The sequence below is a fragment of the Marmota monax genome, unplaced genomic scaffold (assembly GCF_021218885.2).
Source record: "Marmota monax isolate L192 unplaced genomic scaffold, Marmota_monax_Labrador192_F-V1.1 WCK01_AAM20220418_F8-fsc00103, whole genome shotgun sequence".
NCBI lineage: Eukaryota > Metazoa > Chordata > Mammalia > Rodentia > Sciuridae > Marmota > Marmota monax.
In genome coordinates, this window is record NW_026694286.1 from 3,504,121 (window position 1) to 3,523,308 (window position 19,188).

Below are 19,188 nucleotides of genomic sequence, written 5' to 3' on the forward strand. Positions count from 1 at the left end.
TTAGTATCCAACTCAGGTAGGTCACAAGATGAGCAAAGAGCCAAAAATGAAATCTGACTTTCCACTGCCATCACATAGCTCTTTCTCCTACCCAAGATGCACACAAAGGCACACCATACAACCTTCTCTTGTCCAAGTCATTGAATGATGCGACCATTCATACATCCATGTTGCCAATGTGCTATCTCCTTATTATTTTACTTAATGTATGTCAGGCATTAGTAAATTCAAACATTTATAAAATTGTGTTCTTAAAAACTATTTTCTCTACTACTTATCTTTAATAAGTACATAAAGCATCACAAAAATAACTTAATCCTTTGTAAAAAGAAGTTCCAATCTAATGTGAACCTTCAGGAATCTGTCACAGATTGCCATTTTATTCCTGGAAAACAAACAATAAATGATCATTGTTGCTTCTAGGGAAAATATGAATGGTTCTGATGGTTCCCAGATCCCCAGCAATTCATGCCTTCCCACTGTGGTGGCTCTAATGGGCAAGCCCGAGCCTCAATCAGTGACAAACTCTGAGATTGTTCATGGAGGGCCTCAAGGTGATGAGAGTCAGGGTCACAACTTCCGCTTTATCAATGTCCAGCTTCACTGCTGAAAATCTCCATGCCTTCCTTTTACTAAAATTCCAAGGAGGAGGAAAAAAGGAAACAGTGTATTTCCCCTGTGTTCTTGGCCAATTCTATTCAGGGAAGAACTTATTAGCAAAAAGATAACTTTGGCACCTAAATTCAGGAGCATATTTTGCTATTACTCAACATCTGACTGTGCATCTGTGAGGAATGTGGTGTGAGCTGCAGAGAATGAATAAATTAAAACAGACTCTATGCAGTCGTCAACCACTACCAAATAGGAGCTCTCTGACTCTTGAAATGGGTCTCTCACAGACTCACTGTAAAAAAACAGGGCAAGGGTTCTGAGAAAAAAAAAATCCCAGCTTTTGCATCTTAGGGGGAGAGACAGTATATACCCTCTATTATCTGGGAATATCTGGTGGAGAATCCATGGTTCAGGTCTTTTGTGATGGGTGTCCATACCATGGGGTTGAGCAAAGACAGAACAACAAAAATGGTTGTCTCAAAATGACCTAAGCACAAACATCCTGTGCTTCCAATTCCCTGTCTGTCCAGGAAAATTTGGCATACGTGGACCCTGAAAAATAGAAAATGAATGAACAGCTTGTTTTCTGCATCTCAAGAATACAGCAGTACAGTAGGTCTCGCTTAGGAGCCCTGTAGATTCAGTCGAACTACAGAACAAGGAGTTGGCACATTTCTGTAACTGCTTGCGTGTCTCAATGTTTTTATCTCTGTGGTTAGCGCAAGCTTCATGCAAGCCCCCCCAACCCCCCCCCCCGCAACTACTTACCATAAGGACATGTGGTATGAACAGAAAGAAAACAAAGGGGAAAAGAAGACCTTATGGGGACCTAGGAAGGCAAGCTGCCTGTAAATATTTGTATCTTGCCTTTTAAAGCAGTTCTAGGCAGTGAGCCTCGGAGACTCACACAGCATGAATAACCTTTGATCAAATCAATAAAGAAATATGAAAAAGACAACTTCTATTGCTATGAAAATACAAAATCAAATGTATGAGAGAATTCCAGACATTCTAATTTTTGTTTCTATTTAATTCTTATAAAATCATAAGACGGGGCTGGGGAGATATATATAGATCAGTGGCACAGCACTTGCCTAGCATGCACAAGGCCCTGGGTTCCAGCCCCAACACTGCAAAAATAGATAGATAGAGAGATAGAGATAGAGATAGATAGATAGAGAGAGAGAGAGAGAGAGAGAGAGAGAGAGAGAGAGAGAGAGAATCAAATCAATGTAAATATCAGCAACAACCTGGTGGTCATTAAATATTTAAATGAATGAATGAATGAATATAGCAGCTTCCTGTAACCTAAATGTGACCTAAGTAACATGTCTACAAATGATGTCTTGGAAATCAGATCCCTCTGGCTGTTCTGTGGCAGACTGCATTGAATAGAAATACACACAAGTCAATACCTCTCGACTACTTCCTATATAGAATATGCTCAACTTGATCAGTTACCTTTCCAATCCTGACACTTTCTAGGTAATGTACCAAATTCCAGAGCCAAATTAATAGAATTTGGTCTTCTCCAAAGTTCTATATCATGGTGTCTCTGACACCCAGCAATTAACAATACCATTTATTAAGATTTTTAAACAGAACAAAAATGGGGAACTCTTCTGAAACTTAAGACCCTCCTGTACTATAAGGGTTGATCAGAGAGTTGAATTTTCATCCTTTAATATAAACGAGAGGCCAAATAATTAATTATTCTGTTTTTACTGTAATGCATCAGCTTTTACCTTGATGCTAGAAATGGATGGAGACAATGAAGAATGGTGTTAAACGATCTCACTGGCATACAAATGACTTGCTTGAAAATATTCTCTCATCAAAGTCTCTGAAGGCGCTGATAAGAGGATTCCTTGCTCCAGGGTTATTTATTCCAGGCCTAAAGAGCTGCTAAAGGGCTCCCCATGAATGCTTCAAATACACTGTTAAGAAAGCCTGAAGAGATGAGCTGGGCCGCCATCTTCCTTCCTGCCCTAGAGGTGACTTAGAAGACTAAACAAATGGCCCTATGGCAGGAGCTTAATGCTGATATTCTGATTATGGGAGTTGAGTGTGTCCCACACAATGTACTAAAAAATGATTGAGCAGCCACAGGTCTGATGTTCCATTTATATTCTTTTTCTCCAATGGGCAACTAAGCCAATAAATAGCTCTTTCAATTTTTAAATCCACATATTTCCAGTTCAGTGAGGATTAACTCAAAACCCTAGAGCCAAAAATAAATTTGAAGAAAAACTAAAATCCTGAAATGCAATTCATCTTAAGAATTTTCTTTTTAAATAGGTTCTTTACGGTGTTGTTTTTTTTTTTTTAAGGCTTAATCACAGCGAACCTGCTTCACTTCATGTGTTGATAATTTTTTTAATTACTATGGTTTTCACAATGGAATCAGCTTAAATCCTTCAACTTGTCTATTTAAAATTAATGTAAAGTAAATCAGTCGAGGTAAACACTTTCTATGCAGCAAAAAAGAAGTTACACTAATTCCTTACTTTGAACTCTGGTGTTCATAGGGGTCCTCAAACCTGCAGAGAAAGGGGCACTTGCTCCGTTGAGCCAGATTTTGACAGACAGGTGAGAAATGTAAGAAGTTGCAAAGGAAGGGAGATAATTCAAAGCAAAACTGGGACTGACATAAGGACCACACTGGTCCCAATGTGTTTACCCAGGAAAAACTGTCCTAGAAAGGGTCACAGGTTTGGGCAGAATAAGAGTTTCCTAGGCTCCACTCTGCTTCTGTCCTGCAGTAGGAAGAGGAAGACAGATTAAACCATTTGCTGGGAACAGGGAGGTCATTCATTCTAGGCTATCACCAGGGGCCAGACCATTGAAGAAGTCACCCTAACCTAATGCTACAGAGGTTGTGGATTCAGCCTGGGTGCAAGGGCTTTGTACAGTTGAAATTTGTCCTCCAAGAGTTTATGTGTGGGAAGCTTGATCCTTACCATGGTGGTACTGGAAAGTGGTAGGACCTGTAAGAGGTGGCTTAGTGAGAAGTGCTTAGGTCACTGAGGGTACTGCTCTCAGAAGAGATTCCTAATCCTAGTTCTCAAGAGAGTAAGTTGTTGGATGAGTGAAACCACCCCTGAATTGTTCTCTGGCTTCTTGTTTCTTGATGTGATCTCTTCCTCTCAAACTAGTTTCCACCATGACGTGAATCATTCCCCAGTGGTGAACTGCTGCCAGCACAAGGCCTTCAAACCTATAGAACTATGAGCTAAATAAACTTCTTTTCTTGACAGAGTTGGCCTGTCTCAGGTATTTCAGTACAGTAGCAACAACAACAACCACAACAAAAATGGACTAATACACTAGGGTTTTCAATATCCAGATTCATCATGAAAAGAGCTTTTTCAGTGACCAGGCAAAATGTTGAGAGTGATCATCTCTGGATGGCTGACTCTGTCTTTTTGAGAGTTTCCACAAAAGTATTATTTTTATAATTAGAAGAAAACAAATCAACAAAATATTTCCTCTTAGAGACAAATACCCATCGAATACTCTTTCATCCAGGAGATTATCTATGGTTTTTAACTCAGCTTTATAATAGAAATAATAATTGTAATTTGTTTTAACATTTCATCCTGCACTAACATAGCTTGGCACCTCTATGCTGAAGATGGACCACGCCAGTGAAGGCCTGAAGTTTGTGCAGGGTGATGATATGTAGGACACTTGGAACAGAGGCATACGGAACGCTCTTAAAAATTCAGATTCCTCAGGCCTAAGTGCAGGAATAATCAGCATGCAAATGCCTAGGTTCCATTTCCTAATTCAAACAGAATCTCTCACGGGAGGCTGTGTGGTTAGGTAATTTGAAAAAGCGACTACAGGATTCTAAAATGCAGCCTGGACTGAGAATGGTCAGATTATATATATCCACATTTTTAATGAGCACCTAGGAGACTCTTACACTCAAAAAAAGCTTGCAATGACTGGCTTATAGTGAAATTAACAGCCTCTCCACCACCCCAGAGCATTTGGATGCAGAAATGACAAGTAGATAACGAAAGATCACTGGCGCTAGACAGGGCCATCAGCGTGTGCATATTTTGAACACTGCCACAAAACGAGCTTGGCAATCTTAACGCTTTTTTGCATTTCATATATATACACGCCATTCTGCTCTTGCAAGTTTACTCAAAAGGTATTTGCAGATTGCTCTAGAATTTGAGGATCTCGCCTTTAATAATAATGTAGTACTCACATTCTGATATTCTGATTTTATAGTGGATATATTTTTCCAACTCAGTTACGCTCCATCTTCTCCCCCAAACAATATTAATCATGTTATCTCCTCTATTAGTAATTCTTACTGAAGCAAAGTTGAAAGCATCTTATTTACACTTCTTTCCAAAGGAGCACCTCCCTTAAATTAGAATGGGGTTGCAGCTGAGGACAAACTGAAGAGGAAGAGAAAGAGGAGTGCACAAGAAAGTGGGCAAAATGCAACTCTGCTCATTACAATTCCTGGGCTACTTTCAATTTCTATCTCAATGACCACTCCAATCTAGACACCCATCTAGCCCTTACCAGTGCTGAGTACCTAAACTTGCTGAGTACTTAATCCTGATTTGGCATCTTGGTCACCTAAAAGAGTAACAGACACTGAATTATTATTATTTTTTTTTTGTAAAGCCCCAACCCTTCATTTAACTAATTCTGAATATCAGAAACTGTTGAATCCTTCCTAATAACATCTTCAGTATGTTTGTTTTTCCCCTGCCATCCCCGTTGGATTTTGAACACTATTCACCAAATCCAGTCCATGATAGAGTCTGTGTTACAACTAGGAACACACTGTTTTTACAGCTTGAGAAACACTGGAGAAAAACATGAAATAGTAATAAAATAAGCACATAGATTACAACCTACTGTAATGATTTTCTGCTGGTGTCCATCCTCAGCTGGATTTTTGCAGGTCTGGAATTGAGAGACTATTTCCTCCCACATACTAAAACTAGTTCCCTGTCCCTGTCCCTTATTTCTTCTCAATGCAAAGGGCAATTCTCAAGTCTCATTTTGATCCTCACCACACCAACTTCAGCAATAAAGATCCGATTGGATGATCTGCATGGAGTTCTCCAAGTGCTCTAAGAGTTTGAGTCTTCCAATGCCCTTGAATATGCTGCCTTGTATCTAGAAGCCTCCAACTCACCCATTTTCCACAGAACTATTGAACCCTTATGCTTCCAAATGCAGCTTTAACACCATCTCTACTATGCAACCTCTCTTGAGTTCCCTCCTCCCCAGGAACAGATTCATCTGGGCAACCACTAGACTTGTGCATATTCTGACCACTAAGTATTTCTTACTAAAGTTGTATTAATCTTAGCTTCAGAGAGTCTCTGTTACCAGCTGAAAGATTCTCCAGGGCAAGTGAAGGTTTTCTACACACTCTCTCCTAGAAGTTTACCTTAAACCTAAGGTGTTCAGTAATGAACTCCAGAACATTTTTTCCCCCAACCACCTGCAACCTTCTCCAACAATCAACCCATCCTTCTAGGTTCTTAAGCCAAAGAAAATAGGAATCAACAACAACAACAAAAACAACTTTCCCTCACATTCTGTGTGGTTCATCAGCAAATCCTGTCACTCTACCTTCAAATTGTATCCAAAGTGTGACCATCTCCCCACCTATACCCACCACACCTTCACCTCCACTGATATCCACTATACCTTCACCTCTACCACTATGCCATGTTTTTACCACTACCAATACCCAACATACCTTCAACTCGACCACTACATCTTTACCTCTATCAATACCCACTACACCTTCACCATTCCCAATACCCAACATACTTTCAAGTCTATCAACACTCCATTCCAACTTTACTTCCACCAATATGTACCACAACTTCACCTCTACTACTACCTCCCCATCCAGCCCAACATCATTGCTTGATCAGTTACTCCAATAACCCCCAACTGGTGTCTCTCTTTGCTTCTGCATACTCTATAGTATGTTTTTCTGTAAATCAACAAAGTCAATCCTTTTATGAATACAAATCACATCAATTCTTTGCTCAAAATCCTCCAATGACTCCATTTCACTAAGAGTAAAATCCTGATTCTAGAACACTACTTTGATGCTTCCTGTTCTACTTCCATTCCACTTACCACTGTGGCCGGCCTCAGGGACCTCCCCACCATTCCCCAGACATCAGAAGGACACTCTCACCCACAGCCTTTGCACTCACCATTCGTACCTGGAATGTGCTTCTCCCCTGGATCATTCCCCCACCTTGTTTGCATCTTTGTTCTAATTTGCCTTCTCAGGAGGCCTTCCCCATCTGCACCTCTTACTCTCTATGCTCCATTTTATGTTCTGTTTTCTCTTTAAAATTTATCACTAACTAAATTATCTGTCTCATCCAACTGGAGGCTCTAAGCCTCAGGAGGTGTGGTGGGTATTGATGGAGGGTTTTTATCTATTTCATTTACTGTCATATATGCTTTGTCTAATAAAACAGTATGTGGCACAGGGTAGGTACTCAGTGACTATTTATTGTATGCATAAACTCAGCTTTGGGTTTTCAAGTCCTTGAACACTTGAGTGTCAGGCACTTGAGGCATTCTCTACATTGTATCTGCTGAATTATGACACCAATCTGTTCAATTCTTAAAAAGCTATTTCAGTTCTAGGTAAAACAGTACTACCAATAACATGTGCATCAGTGTTCTTAGGATCATTTTTCTTAAGGATGGTTCACACCAGTGAAAACAGCTTGGACACTGATGTTAGTCAGATAGTCATAGCTGGAATCCTAGCTATACTGCCTGTTAATTGTGCATGCTTGGGCAATGTGACCTCACAGATCACATGTTTTTCGTCTTTAACATGTACCTTAAAAGGTCATTGTAATTGTAATGACCAGAAGTAATACACACACATGTGTATATGTATGTGTATATATAAATATGTGTGTGTATATATATATATATGTGTATGTGTGTATACATATATGTATATATGTATATATACACATACACACAGTACTTGTCTGAACACCAAAGAGAACACATAGAAGCACAAAGCAACCAAAGGATATTTAAACTTGAATTCTACATCCAAGAAGCAAGATATGACCTGCCTCACTGATGTTTGGTTAAACAATTTGGGATGAGTCTTGCCTTTTTCAAGGAGGATTAATGATAGAAGTCAAAAGGCTCTTATGAGAGACATTAATAAAGCCATTAATCACTTTTGCCAGTTGGTGTCAGTTGCTGACCTCCTACAAACTGATGGCACCTGACAATGTTCAAAGTTTACCCTTTCTAGCCATGCAGCTTCAAACCATTAAAACTCTGTAAAGATCAATTGATAGAAGTATCAATTGGAAAATGCCCCCAAAACAACAACAACAACAACAAAAATATAGCTCTTACAATTGTTGAGAAGGAAGTAAAATCATGCACAATGGCACTGCATTTGACAGAGCAGAACACTCACAGGAGGCACTTAGTAAATGGGCCGTCATCATTTTTAAGCCTATAGAGCAATTCCTCCTGTTCCCAACTCCTGGCTGGCATTTCTGGGATTTTATTTAGTTTGGTTGGTGTTGTGTTTTTGTTGGTTTGTCTTTTTTGTTCTGCTTCTTGCGGGGCTGGAGATGGAACCCAGGGCCCAGCACACACTAGGTGAGAGCTCTACCATGGTGCTGCATCCCCAGCCCTTGATGCAGTGAGAAGAAAGTGAACACTCCTTCAACCCCCAGCACGGGGTGGGGTGGGGATCATGTTAAAATTGATGGTGAGTTGGGCCAAGTTCCTTAAAACTTATGAAACATCACCTGCCCCTAGCTTTCCAGGCCTTAAGGATCACTAGTGCTCATATAATCATAATTATTAAACCAAATTTAGAGTCGAGTTGAACTCTCTCCATACCACTGTCAGAAGAAACAACAGCAGCTTCTACAACTTTTATGCATTTACCATTTCCAGCAACATGCTTATGTGAACACTGCTGAAAATCAGGGCTTAGGAGAAAATTACCTCACACCAGGACTGTCTCAGGAGGAAGATAAGGGAAAAGAGTTCAGACAAAGGTTACATGGGACAAAGATGCCCTGGGTTAGCCAGGAAGACAATGAAAATAGATTTTCTAGGGACTGGAAAACTATGAAAATCACAATTACCAGAGATTAGTTCTTATCTGATACTATAAATATTTTGTCTTCTTCATTTAGCTTCTAAAAGACACGATAAAGCATATGCTTTCTCCCAGGTGACGGGAGAAAGTGGGAATAATTTACTGAGCATTTTTATATTACTAGTGTCCAAACCCCACTGAAAATACAGCTCCGACTGAAATATCCTTTGTTCTAGGCTTGTTCAGAGTGTTCCTCTTCTTTCTCCCCTATTCTCTGAATGTATTCTCTCATTCCTCACCATCATGTATCTACTTCTTATATATAACAGAATCTAGTAGGAATCACACCTTTTTGGTGTCTCCATTACGCAAATCCGATAACAACCCCCAGACCAGTTAGGCAAAGAGTATTAACGTGACAAGCCAGCATACCGGGCTTAACCGCGAGCACAAAGATGATCCCCAGGGATTTCTCTCAATGCCATCTGCCTGGAGGTGCTGAGCAGCTTCTCAAGGGATGTTATAAGACCAGCTTAGCAGAGGATGGCTTCAGAGTCTAGTTAGGAAAACACCCTGAAAGGTAAGAAAAGGCAAGGATTCTGGGACTGGGGGTGGGGGAGTAGCTCAGTGTTAAAGGACGAGTTTAGCATGTGTGAGGCCATGGATTCTATCCCCAGCATTACAACAAACATAAACATGCCAGTTTTCATAATCAGACCTTGGTAAAGTGTTAAGAACTTCCTCATGAAATCAAACTGGTTTTTGCCTTTTTTTTTTTTTTTTTTTTTGGAGAGGATGTTTTAACAGAAATAAATTCCTTTTAGGATTTCCAAAATAAATAAATAAACTGAAGAACACTTAAAGAGGCCACTAGCCCAGTGGCAAAAGAGGGCTGAGGTCCTCAGCTGCCCCAAACCAGCAGCTCCACCACCTCCAAGGTGAATATTTCTTCCCTTGCGTTGAAGGATTTATGTCTTAAATGGTCACTACCTCTGCTGGTGACACATGAAGGGGGATGAGTTCAGCAGAGGTGTTGCAGCAGCCAACGGACAGCAAAGTTCTAAGGAAATGGAGTTGAATGTAGTAGGAACAAAGAAATGGTTGGAAATTTAAATGGAATTGAAGACATTAATCTTCCTATTTCCCGGTTTGGTGCTTTAGAATCACACTAATCTAAAGGGAATCAATGGAGATCAGAAAGGTAAGGAAGTCTACTGACCCCCAACTGCATATTCTCAAAGCAGAGGTGTTGCCCCCACCAAGCAGAGTGGCATCAGAGTGAAACTGCTCTACAAAGCACTTCAAGTAAATTTCTCCTAAAAGGGTTTAGGTTGTTTTTATTATTTTTCTGCTTTGTTTGGGTAAAATATTTACTTTAATCGTGCTCAACTTATAGCCATTCACTTATTCAATTATTCAATAATATGGACAGTCAGTCTTCCATAGTCACAGGTTCTGTATCTGCACAGTCGACCTACCATAAATCAAAAATATTTAGGGAAAAAATGAGCTTTTTTTGGTCATATTCTCTATACAACTCAAGTTCAACAACAGTTTAGATTGTATTAGATAGTACAGTAATCTGGAGACGATTTAAAATATACAGGAGGATGTGCACAGGTTATACAGAAATACTATGCTACTTAGGCCTTGAGCATCTGTGGATTTCCATATCCTTCCAGGGTCCCAGAACTGGTCCCAGAACCCAGTCCCCTGTGGATGCTGAAGAATGACTATATGTTATGAGCTTGGTCCTGAGGATATGAGACTTGTATATCTCATTTGCAACGTGGCCTACTTTTAATTTTTATCATTGAACATGTTATAGAGTACAATCATTAAAATAGCTAAATATGTGCAAACAAGTGACTTATAGCTAATCACCAACCTACAGCCAGGCCAGAAGGCACCTGTACCACTAGAACACATAACACTCGTGCCCTATGATAGATGTTCATTTTAATATGTAAATCAAGAAAGCTGGTATTGCAATATTGGTTTTAACAGATAAGGGCTGACAAAGGAGTCGTTTTCACTGCAAGAAAGACATTAATGTCATATGAGTTCATACTTACTGCTTAATTTCATTATAAAACTAGCATTGAGGACCCAGGGAACATCTGCATCTAGACAATCTCTGGTCTATCAAAAGGCATGATTTGACATAGTATGCTTAGCAATGGGAGTCTGCATGAGAAAAGGGCCCAGAGGACCCAACTTTCTTCTTCGAGGATCCAGGTGAAGCATCATCCCTTATACAAAACCAAGCCCAGTTCCCAGGCAGTTGGGGAGCCCCTCTCCAGTGCTCAGAAACAGTAACTACATTCTTAAGGGTGCAGCTGTAGCCTGGTGTTGTCAGGCACCGATGTACATGCCTGTAATCCCAGCAGCTCTGGAGGCTGATGGAGGAGGATCACAAGTTCAAAGCCAGCCTCAGGAAAAGCAAGGCACTAAGCAACTCAATGAGACCCTGTCTCGAAATTAATTTAAAAAAAAATACAAAAGAGGGCTAGGGATGTGGGTCAGTCACAGTGCCCCTGAGTTCAGTCCCCAGTACTCCCTGGCAAAAAAAAAAAAAAAAAAAAAGTGCAGCTATATTGTCCAGTCACTGCCTAGTGCCAGCCTGACTCTCTGGGCTCTTTCTCAGCAGGAAAGTTTTTAGCTTTCTCTTCCAGTGCTCAAAACTAGTTCATATTTTTCTCTATGAATGTATGGTGAATAAATTAATCTAGTACTTTTTCAAAAGAATATTTCATTACTTTCAATTTTTTTATCTGACAAAAATTATTAAATGTATAATGTTTTTATCTTAAATGCTAGCTCATTTGCCTACTATTTAAAAGAATAAATGAGGAATTAAAATTCACTGTAGACATCAATCTGCTTTAAAAAAAAAAAAAAAGAACATTTGAAGTCATTCTACTTGTGTGCTATTCTTTTACTAAAGTCAGGGGAAATGATTTGGCTCCACAACCAATGGGTATTCCAGAAGCCCGGGGATATGTGTCACATGGTAAAAGCAAAAGGAGAGAGAAATCTGTTTGACCCAAGAACTTATTCCCCATTAACCACAGGCAGACAATAGACTATCATCCCTGGGCCTCTTGCTTCTTCCTGTCTGCACGGCACCTTTTGATAAGCCTGATTCCAGCATTAGGACTTCATCCCAAGGGAAGGAGGAAAAAACAGAAAGCATGCAGAATTCAAATGAATTCATTCAACTTTTCTCCAATATCTCCTTGGAAAGACTGAATCAAAGAAGCAAGCAGAGATGGCTGAATGTATTGAGTCTAACTCATCCTTTCTTTTAACAGCTATGGTATGTGCACCCAACTTTTATTTGCAAAGAATCAAAGGACGAGAACTTGGATTCACTGTTCTTCGAAGGGAAGGAATTTGGCTTTGGGCCAGATTTTTCATAATGAGACTAACAAAATCAAGATGACGATGATCAAATATTAGATCCAAATTTCACAACTCTGAACTGATGTCAGAGTTTCTTTTTCTCCATTTATCATATAAAACGTTAAGAGTAATTTTCAAAGAGATGACTCCTACTGCTTACTTTACAAGGACCATTAACATCCCAACTTTCCATATGTGCACTGAATACCCCTGGCCAGAAATGTTTCATAGAATCACCTTACTAGACCTTAAGAACGCAGGAAAATCAATCTGTGCCCAGGTAGTTGCAAAAGGTTTCCCAAATAAAATGATATTTGAGAACAGCTATGTTGAGAATAGCTAGTTCATAAGACAAGGAAATCAGGTGGAGTTAGATTTTCTTTCTGGTAAAATTCAATACTGCAGGAAAACAGGTATAGATTTTTAAGAGGAATGAGAGGGCAGTCAGACCAACTCATACTGCTTGGTTGGTTATTGTGTGTTCCCTGAGCATACAGTTCGCAGGACCCTGTTTATGCTAGGGAACCAATGATGAGCAAAGAGACATAGATGTACACTCCCACCCTCAAAGACCTCATAACTTAGAGAAAAGCACACCCAAGCCAAATGCTCTAATCAGAGCTGGGAAATGCCATGAGATGGGGAAATCATGGCTGGTACAAATCACAGAGAAGGACCACTTACCCTCTAATGGGGAAAGGGGAGTTCCTTTCAAAACAAAAGTGAAATCTGATACCCAAAAAACGATGGACCAGTAAAGAGAGTGCCTTGGCTTAGATGGGAACACAACAGACAGGAAGCTAAAGAGGTGATCAGGAATCCAATCACAAAGAGCCCTTCCATGTGAATTAAGAGCAACAGAGAGGGAGTGCAGGGTTCTAAACTGTGGAACAGTGAGGTTGGATTTGGATTGGGGTTTTAGACACATCACACTGGCTAGAGAGTAAATGGGTTAGAGGACAGATCTGGAGTCTAAAAGCAGAGAGGAAGACCAGTGAGGAACATGTTACAGTGATCCAGGAGAAAGAAGATCAGAGCCTGAATAATTATAATAACTGCAGAAATGAAGAAGGGATTTGGGAGGAAGGGAGACTGGGGAATTTGGAGTCCCTCATTACCTCCATTAGTTCCAGCTCCCAACATATGCCACTCCTAGACCATTATTACCAACTCCAAAGTTAAAAATGGCTGGCTATGCAAATGCAGGGGTAAGATAAATCCTTAGTTCTCCACTTCCAAATAGTTCACCTGGCTAAGCTCCACCCATATGTTAGGCCACTGCTAAGAATCACTAGTAAAGAGATTTACAAAAATATAATACGCAGAATTTGTCAGATGAGGGAAACAGCCAGGCACTTGGATGGGGTGCTCCAACCCCTTGGTTGGAGAATGCAGCTGTCTGTCGTCAACAGTATTGTTCCTAAGTATTTCTGGTTCTCCTCTCTCCAGGCACATAGTAGGACCACACTTCCTCGTCAGCCGGGATCCCTCAGTTATTAACAGGAGTCAAGACCCTCTTGTAAATTACAAAGCATATTCAGCTCAAACTAAATGTCAGTCTTTGCTCTTTTAAGCCTCAGAGATGAAAGGGTTGATATGGCAGATAACCTGGCCTTCCCTAAGTGAGCTGGAGATGTCACATGTCTAGCTAAGAGGAGAACTGAAATACAGTTAATGTCTGTGCTGAATCTGGAGCATCCAGAAACAGGAGAGAATACAATGGCAAGATTCAAGAGGAGGTAGCAGCCCAGAAAATGGAAGGATTTTTCTCTCTCATTTAAATATTTATGGAGCATCTTCTCTGTGACTCGGTCAGCGATTGCTCACACTGCTCATTGGTCTCCATCTGTTTTAGAGAGTCAAAGGGTAAGAGCCCAGACTCTGAAGCCAGACTGCTTGGGTTTACCGGCTCCACAATTAATTAGCTGTGTAACTTTGAGTAAGTCATTTAACCTCTCTGAGTTCTGGGTAAGTGGGAATAACAATCATATCCACAAAAGGGATAATAATCATTTCCTTCTCATTTGCTTAGGAGGATTTATTGAGCGAATTCATGTTATTTATACAGTGTCTGGCACATATTAAGTACTCAGGTATTAGCCATTATTTATTATTTATATTTCACCTTGCTAAACCCAGTACATATAGAATATAGTATCTTATAGTTATTATGGCTCATGCATAATGAACTAAAAATCAAGATAATTTTAAATAGATGTCCTAGCAGAAATATGATGAATACAAATATGATAGAGCAAAACTAGTTAATTTTAATAATGACTTTGGTCATGTTCACACACAGGCAAAAAAACCTAATAATTAGGTTGCAAACGTGGAAGAAAATGAGCATTTCTCTCAGTGTGTTCTTCTCGTGTATTAAATTACAACCCTTGACAGCAACAGAGATGACATCAACCCTTACGTGGTGATTATTTCAGTAAGAAATGCTCCTTCTTCCTTCCTGCCCCAACTTAATTGAAACAGAACACCAGCACAGCTGGTAACACTCGCTTATGTTGCGAGGTTCATCTTCTCTTTACAGGAAAAAAAGCAAAAACACAAAACATTAAGTTGATACACATTTTTGTACGTGATTTTGCCAATCACAAATGGTATAAAATGTTCTTGCACTTCTTAGGAGTAATTTGAAACAATAACCAAAATAAGATGTCACATTACATTACATAAATGGCAAAAATGTAGGTCATATGGCAGGATTGCTCTGGAAATATACTTTCCTTCTCCATTTATGTACACAGCATTATAGTCCACCTGCAAATAATTATTTTATTTCCCAAGTGGTTTTCTCCTCTTTAAAGGACAACTTTATTTGCATTGGATACCATTAACATATGTACTATTTTTTTTTTTTTAGAAAGCCCGATAGTGAAGGAAAGTCACAAAGAAAACACCTCTTAAAATGAACCTCTTATGAAAAATGCTGAGTCTCATAAATGTATCCAATCACAGGAATGATTGCTACTTTCTTTGTATTAATTTGGTGCTCAAGGTGTGTGTGTGGGGGGGGCGGGGGTTAACAGACAGAATATTTCTCACTCCATATGTTTCTGAAGAGAAGGTGAGATTTCCTTGGTCCTAGAATCCATTAGTACAAGCAGGGTACAGCCATACCCATAATATTCTGATATTTCCAATTACATGTATATAATGTTTATTTCCTATGCTGTCTTTAAGTCAACATGTAGGAAGCAGTCAAATGTTTCAAACACACAATTCTGAACTATAAAAGAAATGCATGTGTTTGTTCTCTTTGTCCCAGAGCTTCGGAGCCCACACTATTTCAGTAATTGACCATCCATCTATTATTACTAAGTAGAGTCATTTTCACAAGTGTCTAAAGCCAGCATATGCTGGACAGGACACTTTATTTTTATTCTACATGCACTTTGGTTCCCTGGTGTCCAAGGCAAACAGCTGTCATTTACATCAGGCCTTTTGCTAACACTTTCTGTAATTCCTAAGGGGCTTCCTAGCCTATAATTAGGCCTTCCAGCTGCCACCATGTACACTGTGGGGCGGTACTAAGTGTTTCTGCTTTACAGCATCCCCTATAAAACCCTCTTTGAGATGGTATTGCTGGAATAACACTGTTTGGAATTCAGCTCAGACAGCAAAGAGGAATTCTCAACCAGTTGCTATGAACAAGTCTGTTTAACCAGCCAGGTCTGCTTGGAAATCAACTCTGCATTGGCCACATGGGCAAGGAATTGAGACTAAGCATAGAAAAGAGGAAGTAGAAAGCAATACTCGGAACTTCCTAATTTTAAGTTGTAGAGAACATCAGTATTGAACCAGTGACAACAGGTTCTCCTGGATTATGTAATTCGCCTTCCCAGGGATCATCCCCATGATTAACTGAAATGGCCCAGCAAGAAGGAACTAGGAGAGAACAGGCTCAAGTCTCACTCTGTTTTGAAATCCTTAGGTCAACAATGCCAGAAAAGAGAGTTATATGAGTCCAAGTTCTAAGTCCAAAACAAAAGACGAAGAAGCAGGCTTTAACCTGGAGTAAGTCTTTCAAAGAAAACGAAAGTCTGATTTTTTTTTTTTAAATGGAAACATTTTCAACATACACAGTGCTGCCACCCACCACCTCTCTTGGTCCAGCCCTAGTATTCCCAGGAAACAAACGCTCAAGGGCTGATTTTTCTCAGCAGAGGACCCACTACAATTCCAGAGGGAAGCCTGTCCACCAGAACCATCCCCAACCCAAGATGCCGTGGTTTCTCTGACTACAAAACTGCCACAGTCCTGATGACCTGAAAGGCGAGCACCAATATAAAGCCAAATACCTTAACAGCCAATAAGTGATAGAGTTTTTATAGTTGTTGCTAGTCAGCTTTCCATCACTGTAACAAGATACCTGAGATAAGCTACTTACAAGGAGAAAAGATTTGTTTTGTCTCACAGTTTCAGAGATTTCAGTCCACAGTTGCTTAACCCCTTGCTTTGGGCCTATGGCAAGGGAGAATATCATGGCGGGAGTGCATGGTAGAGGAAACTACCCACCTCATGGCAGCCAGGAGATGAAAGATAGGGGAGAGAAGTCCTGTATCACCTTCAAGGGCATGTCCCCAATGACCAACGTCCTTCAATTTTATCCCAACTCCTAAAGTTTCCAGCACCTCCCAACAGTGCCATCAGCTGGGGGACAAGCCTTCAAAACATGAGCTTTTAGGGGGCATTAAAGATTCAAACCATTAACAGGCGGTAAGATATTTTTACCAACAAATTTCTCAAGTGCCTCAGATGTCCTTGGTCTGAGTACCCAATCCAAGGACTGATATTCCCGAAGTCCTCACTCCTACCATGGCTGTAGTTGACATTGACCATGACTGGGAACACTCTGAGCCCAAAAGAACAAGACAACAACTAAGACCCCTGGTGTATCTGTTTTGTGGGTTTTTGAAATTCCAAAGTGAGAGGATACTGCTCTTAGTCAGCTTTCTGTTTCTATAACAAATAGCTGGAGATACTCAACTTATGAAGACAAAAAGTATACTTTAGTTCATAGTTTTGGAGGTTCCAGTCTAGGATGGGGTGGATCGACTGCTTTTAGGCCGCTGTGGAGGATAGCACATCATGGTGGGGGAGTAAAATCACTCATCTCCTGGCTAAGAAGTGAAATAGAGAATGAGGCTGTGGTCTCACTGTCCTTTAGAAGATACTCGCACAATGAACTGAAGACCTCCAACTAGGCCCCATGTCTTAAGGATTCCATTATCTTCCAATAAAGCCATGCCCAACATGCTCCTTCAGCACACGGACCTCTGGAGTAAACTTAAGATCCAAACTATAACAATAATTAAAAGAAAATTAAGAAGCTCAGCTATCTCACCCAACGGTGAAGGTGTTCACCGTTAATATCTGTTCCAGGAAGGAAGCACTTGGGAATATGTGTTCTCCTTGCTTTCTAGTTAGCAGTGTGAGGATTTTTCAAGCCCAAAATCACATGGTTAAAGGAGAATAGTCTATCCATGCTGATTCCTGACAGTCCCAGCCATCCCTCATGCAACTTTCTAAAAAATCTGAAGTTCATTTCTTCCAGTACCCAAAAAGAGCTTTCAAATCATCTTTGATGGGAAGATGGAAAATATTCCTAACCCTCCCATGTCCCCTTAAACCAAAAATGGACAACAGTGGATTTCCAGCATCCCTTTCTCTACAGCAGCAGCTAGACTGCTGTTCTGGATATCAGCTGGTATGAATCCAGGAATCCATACATTTTAGGATTGACTTAAGCAAAACAATTGAAGAGACAAATTTGATTTTTTTTAAAACTCAGCAGTTAAAATAAATGCATTTATCTGACTATAGATTTCTATTAGCTGAGATACCTAACAGGTGATAATTCAAAATCTGCTGATCAGAACAGTTAAAACAGGAGTATGGAAAATCGTCAAGAGCTAATAAGTTCCATTTTCCACAAAAAAAAGTTCATTAGACCCCACCCTCCTTTATCTTGGGGATATGCTCCAAGACTCTCAGTGGGTGCCTGAAACCTCAAATGAATCTCTATACACTTTGTTTTTTCCTGTACACACACACACACACATACACAAACACACATATTTAATGGCTATTCCGTTTAACTAGGCATTTATCATGCAATGTGGCCATATCTTTGGCAGTTTGAGGTGTGACAGCAATACAATCATAAATTTTTTTCCTTCTACATAATTTCATGGACAGAAAATTTCTTCTTTCCATACATCTTAACAATTCAGGATACAATATTTTTTTCTTCCTGTAAGTTAAGAAATTCATTTATATGTGGGTCTTATCCCCAAGATATCTCATTATTTATATGCAAATATTCCAAAATGTCAAAAAACTCAAAGACCTAAAACACTTCAGGTCCCGGGAATTTTAAATAAAAGGATACTCAACCTGTACTTTTTGAATAAGCAAAGGAACAAGTAACATTTTAAATACCATTTCCTAACACTTTCTTTTATCAGATGGCCAAAATGCCATCTTCGTATTTAACACAGGACTGGTGATCTCATGCATGATTTGAACATTCATGCAATGGGTCCTCTCCTGATGGGCAGTTGGAGTTCCCACTTGTGTCTCTGCTTAGAAACAGAACTGGAACACACAGCCTTTTTCATGGGCATATATTTGCCAACAAAAACGAATATTAAAATGAGAAAATACAAATACCTTAAAGTTTAATAAGAATAAGCAAAAAAAAAAAAAACTCACTAAAACGTGTCTGAACTACTTGTTTGGCAAATTAGCAGGCAATCTGTTTGCTCGGCTCAGATTGTGTCAAGTGACATCCTGCAGTGAATTATTACAATAAAATTATAGGGTTGATAAGAGAGAAAAATTACAGGGAAAATAACTCATGCTGAGCTTTGAAGAGAGGAAAACAACGGCTGCAACAACAACAACAAATCCCCAACAGTTGCCTTTGGTGAAGGCACGTCCCTCATAAAAACTGCCCTTAGCCAGGTGTGGTGGGGCCTGTAATTCCGGTGACTTGGGAGGCAAGAGAATCACAAGTTCAGGGCCACCCTGGGCAATTAAGGGAG

The 19,188-nt window shown here is 39.9% G+C and overlaps 1 protein-coding gene across 4 annotated transcripts in view; it reads right to left on the bottom strand.

The window, feature by feature from the left end:
• Epb41l3 (erythrocyte membrane protein band 4.1 like 3) overlaps positions 1-19,188 on the bottom strand; it is a 227,351-nt gene that overhangs the window by 103,561 nt on the left and 104,602 nt on the right. Inside the window, exon 2 of one of the 4 annotated variants that reach the window (XM_058586427.1) lies at positions 9,155-9,278. The exons of the other annotated variants lie outside the window; for them this stretch is intronic. The gene's annotated coding sequence lies outside the window, so the exon portion shown is untranslated. The remainder of the gene's footprint in view (positions 1-9,154; positions 9,279-19,188) is intronic. 4 annotated transcript variants of the gene reach the window in all.